Genomic DNA, 9,529 nt, shown 5'->3' with positions numbered 1-9,529 from the left:
AAACCTTCAAATTTTAGAAAAGTGTAGGAAGGAAACAAAAATCACACATAACCCCAGCATCTGAGACAGCTATGATTAACATTTCATGCCCCTCCCTTCCATCTCTTTTTTTTCCTGTTTTTATCTCTTGCACTTTATCACTTCCATGCTACCTCTGTAAAAATGTTTATTATGAATTGGGGGGTGATTAGTATATTCTCTATGTGAAACATTTGGAAACGCCAAAAAGAAGAAAATAAAGCTTTAGAATCCAACTGTGTGTATACTTTTGTATACTATTTTTTTTTTCCTAAGGAAGACCAGCCCTGAGCTAGCATCAGCCACCAATCCTCCTGTTTTTGCTGAGGAAGACTGGCCCTGAGCTAACATCTGTGCTCATCTTCCTCTATTTTATATATGGGACGCCTACCACAGCATGGCTTGATAAGCAGTGTGTGGGTCCACACCTGGGATCTGAACTGGCAAACACTCAGACTCCCAAGCAGAGCGCAAGGACTTAACTGCTGCACCACTGGGCAGGCCCCTGTAGCCTACTTCTTAAAAACTGGTGTAGCACATTTTCTCATATTGCTAAAAATTTTTCAGAAGCATGGTTTGTAATATCAACAAGCTAGACAAAGATATGGATACTGTCACGTACTCATCTTTTCACCCTGCGAAGACATCCTAGACTTCCATAACTTCAGCAGAATTATTTATTCCCTCCTCTGCGCTCCAATACAACGTGTTCACCATTCTATTACCCTAACTTTGACTTCGTACCCTAATTAGCTGTCTGTGTCCTCCGGTTAATTACGGGCCCCCAAAGGGCAGACACTTGCGCATCCCTGTGTCCTTGGGGCCTAGGACAGGGCCTGGAGTTAAAGTGGGTTTTTTGGTTTTGTTTTGTTTAAATCTCAATTTCAAAAGGCATCCTAGAGTATCAACAGCCATCCATCAGAAATTTTCCCCTTTAGGCATTTACTGTCATTTCAATTCAATATATCTAAAACTGTTATGACTCACATTCCTCCTACAAGAAAACAAACAAAATAAAACAAAACCCTCCCTACTCCCTCTGTAAGAATATTTCTCCTTATCGGAGGTACCTGATTATCTTGGTCAAGCTTTCAATCTTGAAATTATTTTGACCTATCTGGCTGCTTCTCGTTTCCGGTAACAATTTATTCATCCCACAAACTATACTGAGTGTTGCTTTATTCCATGCGTTCTTCCGGGCGCTAGGTGTATCATGGGAAACAGGACAGACAAGGTTCCTTATCTTCTGGCGCTTACATTCTAGAGGAGAGAGAAAGTCAATATGCAAAGAAGTAAATAAATATGAAAAATAGCAGGTAATGGCAGGTGCTCTATGGAGAATTAGAACAAAATGACAGGCAGACGGTGGATACTTTCACTTGATGGGCAGAAAAAGCCTCCCTTTGGGACGTCCGTCCTCTTCTCCTGTCCCTCTACTTCTCTCGCCAAGAGGCCATCGTTGCCCCACGCACACATTAGTATAACAGCTTAACGGATGGGCTCCCTGACTCCATAATAAACTCCGTATCCTGCCGCTATGCTGATCTATTCGATTGTTGTGGGAGGGAGGGGATAAGATCCGTGGAAAATCGTAATTTTCTCCTTTGTTAAGCACACTGATAACAGTCTAAATTACAGAACTCAGATCCAATTTTTACTTACCGAAAAGAAAACTTAATTACTCATTAGTTAATAAGGGATTAAAATTGGAGAGATCTCTTTGAATTTCAGCTCAGAGACCTTTCCGATTAGTGTTTAGGGACAAGGGGTTCAGAATTACCCCCGGAGGGAGCAAGGACCAGGCCCTCAGTCTTTGACCGCTGAGGAGCTGCAAGTAAGTGCTATGAATGGCACCGTTTTATTGACCTTCTACTACTTACACCTCATCGTAACCCTCGAAGATAGACATAATTAATTAACTTGCCTCAAATCCCCCCAATTAGTCAGTGGTAGTGCAGTGACTAGAACTCAAGTGTGTCGTTTGTCCAGGGAGATGCCTTAAACCTTACAAGTTGTTTGATTACAAATGATATCCTTCAAAACATCAACAAGAACTACAAATCAGTGGAAAGACAGTGGCGCCTAGAACAATTATTTGTAGAATAAATGAATAAACACATAAGAACAGATAGGAAAATTTATACCTGAAGTGGTCATTTAGAGAAATGCGCAGAGTGAGGGATTAACCACCGTTAAAGACATTTGTCCATTCATCAATGCAGCAGATATTCATCAGTACTTGGGGCAGACGCTGTGCTTGGCAGTGGGGATATTTCCTGCGCTCAGGGACCTTACAAGCTAGGGGGGCAGGTATATATTAACATATATACAGGCTTTGAAAGAAAAGCACAGGCTACTTCGAGAGTTGCGGACCTGAGCTAAGGTCCCTGGAGGGTCCTTAGGCACTGACACTTCAGTTGGAACTTGAGAAGTAAATAGGAGTTTGTCAGGCAAGGCAGTAGGTATAGGCATTCAAGGCAGAGTGAGCATTGCATCCAAAGGTCCCAAGGCAGAAGGCAGCATGGTATTTGAGATGCTGTAAGGCAACCACTCTGGGTGGAGCATGGTGAAGGGAGTGGGCAGCAGGGATGAGGGAGATCATACAGGGACTAAAGAGCAATGAAGAGACACCGAAGGGTTTAACCCAGAAGGACAAGACCAGACCTGTATTTAGGAGGCGTCGTTACAATGGTGCGGGTGAGACTTCATGACAGCGCATTGGAGAGAGAGAACTGCGTGGATTCAACACATGTTTAGGAAGTGGAACAGACAGGATTTGTGATCGACTGCATTAGGGTGTGAGGGACAGGAAGATTTCTGGACTGACTGGCCATGCTTCCAAAGTACGAAGGTGGTGTTAATTAACAGGATTGGGACCCCAGCTGGAATGAGAAGAGTGTGGGGAGTGAATATCATAAACTCCATTTGAAGACCTAAGCAGTTGGGAGAATGAGGCTGGCCTGGGCTGCATCAGATGGTTGTCACAAAGGAAGGGTTGAATCTCACTGGCTGAGAACAGTGATCTCTAACTTTTTTTTTTTTAATTATTTTATTTTATTCTTTTTTTTTTTTTGAGGAAGATTAGCCCTGAGCTAACATCAGCTGCCAATCCTCCTCTTTTTGCTGAGAAAGACTGGCCCTGAGCTAACACCCGTGCCCATCTTCCTCTACTTTAGATGTGGGATGCCTGCCACGGCATGGCTTGACAAGCGGTGCCGTGTCTGCACCTGGGATCTGAACCAGCGAACCCCGGGCCGTTGAAGTGGAACGTCCGAACTTAACCGCTGTGCAACTGGGCCGGCCCCAACGATGGAATATTTTAAAGATACACAGAAACAGAGAGATGAGTACAAGTAACCCCTTGCATGAACCAATCATCTAGCTGTGCCAACCATCAACTTACATTCACTCTGATTTCATCTATACCCCCACCAGCTCCTTCCCATCAGCACCCGATTATTTTGAGGCAAATCCCATATATAATTTCATCTCATCCATAAATATTTCAGTGCATATTTCTAAAAGATAACTTTCTGTTTTTCAAAGATTGGCAGCTGAGCTAACATCTGTTGCCAATCTTCTTTTTCTTTTTCTTCTTTTCCCCAAAGCCTCCTAGCACATAGTTGTTATATATAAGTGGTGTGTAGGTCCGCACCTGGGATCCAAACTGGAGAAGCCTGGGCCACCAAAGCGGAGCACGCAAACTTAACCACTGTACCACCAGGCCAGCCCCTCTTAAGTCTCTTTTTCTTTTTTAGGAGCCTACACTTTAATAGGATAGATAAGACCTAATTAGTTATATTTGAAGTAGAAGTGGATAGGTGGCATAAGACACAGAGAGGTAAAGTACAATGAGAATTCAGAAATAACTTTTGGTGACAGTCTCCAAGAACAATATTATTGTTCTAAAAAAAAAAATACAGGGGCCGGCCCAGTGGCGCAGCAGTTAAGTTCTCATGTTCCACTTCAGTGGCCCGGGGTTCGCCGGTTGGGAAGCTGGGTGCAGACCCATACACCACTTGTCAAGCCATGCTGTGGCAGGCGCCCCACATATAAAGTAGAGGAAGATGGGCACGGGTGTTAGCTCTTCCTCAGCAAAAATAGGAGGATTTGTGGCAGATGTTAGCTCAGGGCTAATCTTCCTCAAAAATAAATAAATAAATAAATAAATAAAAATACAGCGGAATAGTACACAATACCTATTATACCCCTTGTAAATGAGAAAGGATTCTTATACTTCTAAGCACTCAAATACTTTCTTGTATCTAGGAAATCTAATGCCCAACTATATACAACAGAGGAAAATACATTTATTCCTAGCCAGTTTACAGATTCCTAAAAACTTTATTATGGTAAATTTTAAACATATACAAAAGTAGACATATTACCCTCAATAAGCTTCAACAATAATCATAACTAATCTTCTTTCATATATAGCCCTACTCACTTATCTTTTCCCATATTATTTTGAAGAAAATCCCAGATGTCATATATTTTATCTGTAAATGTTTCAGTATTTATCTCTAAAAAATACGGATTTTAAAAAACACAAGAAAAATGCCACTATCGCACCTCAACTATTACCAATGATCCTTTCGTATCATCAAATATCCAGTCAGTGTTCAAATTTCCAGTTGTCTCAGAAATTTCATAAAGGGGCCTCCTTCATACATTATGTCTATTTGAATGAAGATCCAAACAAGGCCCACAAATGATAAATGGTTGGTAGTTTCTTAAGCCTCTTTTGCTGTCTGGCTTCTCCCTCCATTTCTCTTTTTCCTCCCTTGCAATGCATTTGTTGAAGAAACTGGGTCCTGTGGCATATCCCACATCCTGGATTTTGCTGACTGTAGACCTGTGGGGTCGTTTAACCTATTACTCTGTCTCCCGTATTCCCCGTTAACCTGTAATTTATCCTAGAGGATTGATCTTGTACAGGTTTCGTTCTTTGAAAAGACTGCATCACAGCTGTATTATATATTTTCCTCAGGAGTCACATAATATCTCCTTGTCTATCCACCTGCTTTGAAGGCAGTTAATGATGGTCACTGTTTAGAGCATGACCGCCCAAGAGAAATACAACATGAGCCACGTTTGTAATTTTAAATGTTCTAGTACCCCTAGTTTTTTAAAAGTGAAATTAATTTTAATAATATATTTAACTCAATATATTCAAAATATTATCATTTCAACATTGATTAAAAATGACTAATGAGATATTTTATACTCTGATTTTCATATCAAATCTTTAAATTCCTGTGTATTTTTTTCCCTCGCAGCTAGCGGGTGCTGGAGCTGGCTCACACTGGCTCACGAGAGCAATTGTATCTCACGCCAGCTCTACATTCATGACATCCTATTAGTAGCTCGAAATTGGCTACGGTGGTAGTATTTACACCTCGGCAAATACCACAAAGCAGGGCTCTGAGAGCCACTTATTAAACATTTACCAGCACACCACTGCTAATAACACATCTCAGTTTGGACCAGCCACGTTTCAAGTACTCAATAACCATGAGCGGCTAGTGCATATTGTATTGCCTAGTCCATTACGGGTTTGCAAACGAGTGTAATCTATTCCATCATTCCTTCTTTGTTTATGAGCTGGAATACTTCTACAGAGAAAACTTTTCTTCAGTTAACTGTTTAGTTACCAGAATGCTCAGTAAATGAAGGAAGGCAAGATAAGTCCTTGATTCTTTTCCTTTATCAACTAGTGTTCAAAATAAAGAGTTGGTTCCCTAGCAAAAGTAACCAATTAATACTTTTAGTGTCATTATGAACTCATAAATTCTAACATATTTGATTGTTTAAATCCATTGCGTTTATTATTTTTATTGATGTTCAAATTGTCCCATCTCTGGCCAGTGGAATCCTTTTCAAACTCACAGCCTACACTTCCAACGGCTATACTAACACCATCCAGAGTTTACACTTTATGATCTCAATCATTAGAAGGCTTATTTTCTAGATCAAAAGTTCAGAAAGTCTGGGATTCATTGGCTCAGCTCATTTCAAGTTCTCACCACGGCGACCAGCAGTGTCACGTGGAAACTTGGCAGCTCTGTTAGGAATCAAGGGAGGGGGCAGTCCCAGAAGATGTCCACCATAACATATTGAAAATATTACACAGAAAACTTTAAAACACATCATCCTTCTTACGTCATCAATTGGTTGCTTCGTTTATTCATTCAATACATATCCATCAAGAACATACAGTATTTATGGAACTATTATTCTGACTATACAAATTTGTTAAAAGAAGCATAAACCTATGTGAAATTGTTGAATCTCTAAAGATTTTTGGCTTTATCAAACTGAAAGAGAATAAGTGTTAAAAACAGGGATTTTTTTTAGAAAGTAACACAGAAGGCATAATTGTACGTATTTCAGAAGACAAAGAGCATCTTTTCGTTTCATGTGAGTTCAAGAAACAGGCACCTTTTACTCAGATTGTCCCTTAGCTATGAAAAGTCTATTTCACATTAAACTATTTGATTTTAAATTTACCTATGGTAAAACTTAAATGGGACAATAAAGAGCTCTAACCAAGTAACTGTGGTCCCTCCGCCTTTTTAGCATCCTCCGCTGAAACCTCTGCAGGGACTAACATTGACCCAACATCCCTGCTACTCGACTGCAGGCTGCACAGATAGGCACTTCAGTCACGGTCACATGCTCGCATAATTTCCAGGGAGCAAAATATGAAGAACCTGCTTTCTAGTAAAAATAGAATGCACAATAAGCAAAATATTCAAAGAATAAATTGTTAAAATTCATCGGGTACTCCTAAATAAGCAAAGAAGTAGTTCCATGATTTCCTTTTTAAAAACAAAAATATCAATGAAAGTTTCAAACCTGATGATTAAAACTGTAGTTGTCTTGTAATATTTAAGGTTTTTCAATAATATCCTTGCACAAGTACATTTGTAGACAATTTAACAAACAAACACAACCATAAAACACGTTAGCAGGGAAAACCAGTAATAAACCTGGGGGATAAACAGGGAAAGATACTAGCAAAGGCAGGCCTAGATTCTGAGACCCACAAACGAGGAATTGTCATCCTGTTTATTTTACTCGAATCTTGGTTATCAACTTTTTTGGGGGGAGGGGAGGCCTAGGAGCTAATTTACTTAACACTCCTGATTTGCTTAGCAATCTTTAAATAGAGTCATCGTTGCTTACCGATGGGGATGCGTTCTGACAAACATGACATTAGACGCCTTCATCATAGTGTGAACATCATACAGTGCACTTACACAAACCTAGACGGTACAGCCTACTACACACCTAGGCTCTATGGTACTAATCTAATGGGACCACCATTGTGTATGTGGTCTGTCGTTGACTGAAACATCGTTATGTGCACGTGACTACATTACTTAGTCATTTCCAGGAGTCTGGCACTAAAGATAAATAATTATACTTACTCATGTTTGCTATATTCATTTGAATTACAGGGTTCAGTGATTTCTAGGGGACGTAAAAGTACCAATGAGAGTTATTGTCCTTGCTTAGTCACTCTATTTTATATTATTCATTTCAGAATAATCTATTGCAAGTTCAAGTTGATAATTTTATTTCTTCTAATTGTGTTCTATTACATGCACTAATAATGACACACACTGTCATTTTTTCAGTCAACATCCCTAGAAAGGTTACCAGCGTAAGGCACTATGCTAGTGTGTTAGGGATACAAAGGTAAATGTGACATGATGTCCCCTGGGAGAGTCCATAGCATGGCGGCACAGAGAAATCCAACCATAGGTTTGTTAATATAATGTGGTAGGGGCAGTGATAGGCCTGGGTCCTGGGTATAATAAAAACACAAAAGTTTGTGTGTGTGCGTGCATGTGTAGGCAGATAAGAGTTTCTAGGAAGACATAGTAACTGAGGTAGATTTTACTAAAGAACAATTAGGAGTTAACCAAATGATGAGGAAGAAGGTAGGAAGAGGGAGGGTGTTCTAGATAGAGACAGAGGAGAAAAAACACCACTGCTAGAGAGGAACGTGAAACACAAGCAGCAGAGGGAGGTGATGAGAGACTAAAACAGAAAGTTAGGGGCACAGGGCCAGCCCGGTGGCACAGGGGTTAAGTGCACATGTTCTGCTTCAGTGGCCCGGGGTTCACTGATTCGGATCCCGGGTGTGGACATGGCACCGCTTGGCAAGCCGTGCTGTGGTAGGCGTCCCACGTGTAAGTAGAGGAAGATGGGCACGAATGATAGCTCAGGGCCAGTCTTCCTCAGCAAAAAGAGGAGGATTGGCAGCAGTTAGCTCAGGGCTAATCTTCCTCAAAAAAAAAAAAAAGAAAGAAAGTAAGTTAGGGGGAAGCCACACCATAGAATTCTTGAATTCCCTGTTAAGGAGCTTGATCTTTAAGGAGGAGTCACTGAACTTTCGAAATAGGGAGACACACTGGTAAGAATGAACATGGCCAGACCAGACACTGGAAGACTAGTTAAGTGGACGTCGCGGTGTTCACGGCGAGCGAGGATGGAAGCCTGAACTCGGTCAGTGACAGCAGGGGTGCAGAGCAGGGAGAGGATGCAGGAACTAATTAGGAGGTATAATTGGTAAGACTCGGTGATTGGTTGAATGTGGAAAATCTAGAAAACGAAGAGTTAAAGACACTTGAGAAGCATAGCGTCAACACCAAGTCTAACAGAGAATACGGGAGACGGAGCAGGGTTGATGCGAAGGGAGGCCTGCCATGATGTTGGACTCACCGAGCCCGAGGTCCACCTGGAGCATACATGTGGCAGACAATCCGCAGCTCAGGAGAAAGGTTTGGGGTCTGGCTGCAGACTTGGGGCCATTACCAAGGGATGGTTAAAATAACGGCAAGGCGTCAAGTAACTCAGAAAGAAAGTAGGAGAATTTTTCTCTCTCAACTCACTGTGGAATGATACTTTCAGGTACTTCTCCCCGCCATTCACTGTGGACTGTAGGTGCAGTAACTGTTGTCAGTGGATCAACCTACAAGAATTATCATTCATTTCTTTTGTTGATGTTTTTGAGGAGGATTAGCCCTGAGCTAACCTCTGCTGCCAATTCTCCTCTTTTTGCTGAGGAAGACTGGCCCTGAGCTAACATCCACGCCCATCTTCCTCTATACGTGGGACGCCTGCCACAGCATGGCTTTTGCCAAGCGGTGCCATGTCCACACCTGGGATCCGAACCAACGAACCCCGGGCCGCCGAGAAGTGGAACGTGCGCACTTAACCACTGCGCCACCGGGCCGGCCCTGTTCTATCTCTTATTTCAACTCTTATACCAAATTCTATCTTTCTAGCAAAGACGTCCCTAAATTTTAGTGATTCAGTTCTTCGTCTATTAATACATCATTTGACAATATGACAATATCAAGGCAGCAGCAATCGCACCATAAGATTTCTTGCGGAACTTTTAAAGCGGCAGCTGAATTCTCTGATTAATTTTTTTAAAAACCTCTTACTTTCATTGACTTTTAAGTTAATTCAGAACTGTCTTCTGAGCACCTTCAAG

General features: G+C 41.4%; 1 long non-coding RNA gene across 1 annotated transcript; it reads right to left on the bottom strand.

Annotated features, from left to right (window-relative positions):
* Positions 1 to 1,180: 1,180 nt before the first annotated feature.
* Positions 1,181 to 6,738, bottom strand: LOC138915368 (uncharacterized). The gene is made up of 2 exons (XR_011421213.1): positions 6,568 to 6,738; positions 1,181 to 1,278 (listed from the first exon to the last, which is right to left on the bottom strand). It is a non-coding gene; the product is annotated as an uncharacterized lncRNA (long non-coding RNA).
* Between the last annotated feature and the right edge of the window lie 2,791 nt (positions 6,739 to 9,529).

The sequence above is a fragment of the Equus caballus genome, chromosome 9 (genome assembly GCF_041296265.1).
Source record: "Equus caballus isolate H_3958 breed thoroughbred chromosome 9, TB-T2T, whole genome shotgun sequence".
In the NCBI taxonomy this organism is placed as follows: Eukaryota; Metazoa; Chordata; class Mammalia; order Perissodactyla; family Equidae; genus Equus; species Equus caballus.
This window is presented reverse-complemented; position numbering and strand designations above follow the sequence as displayed.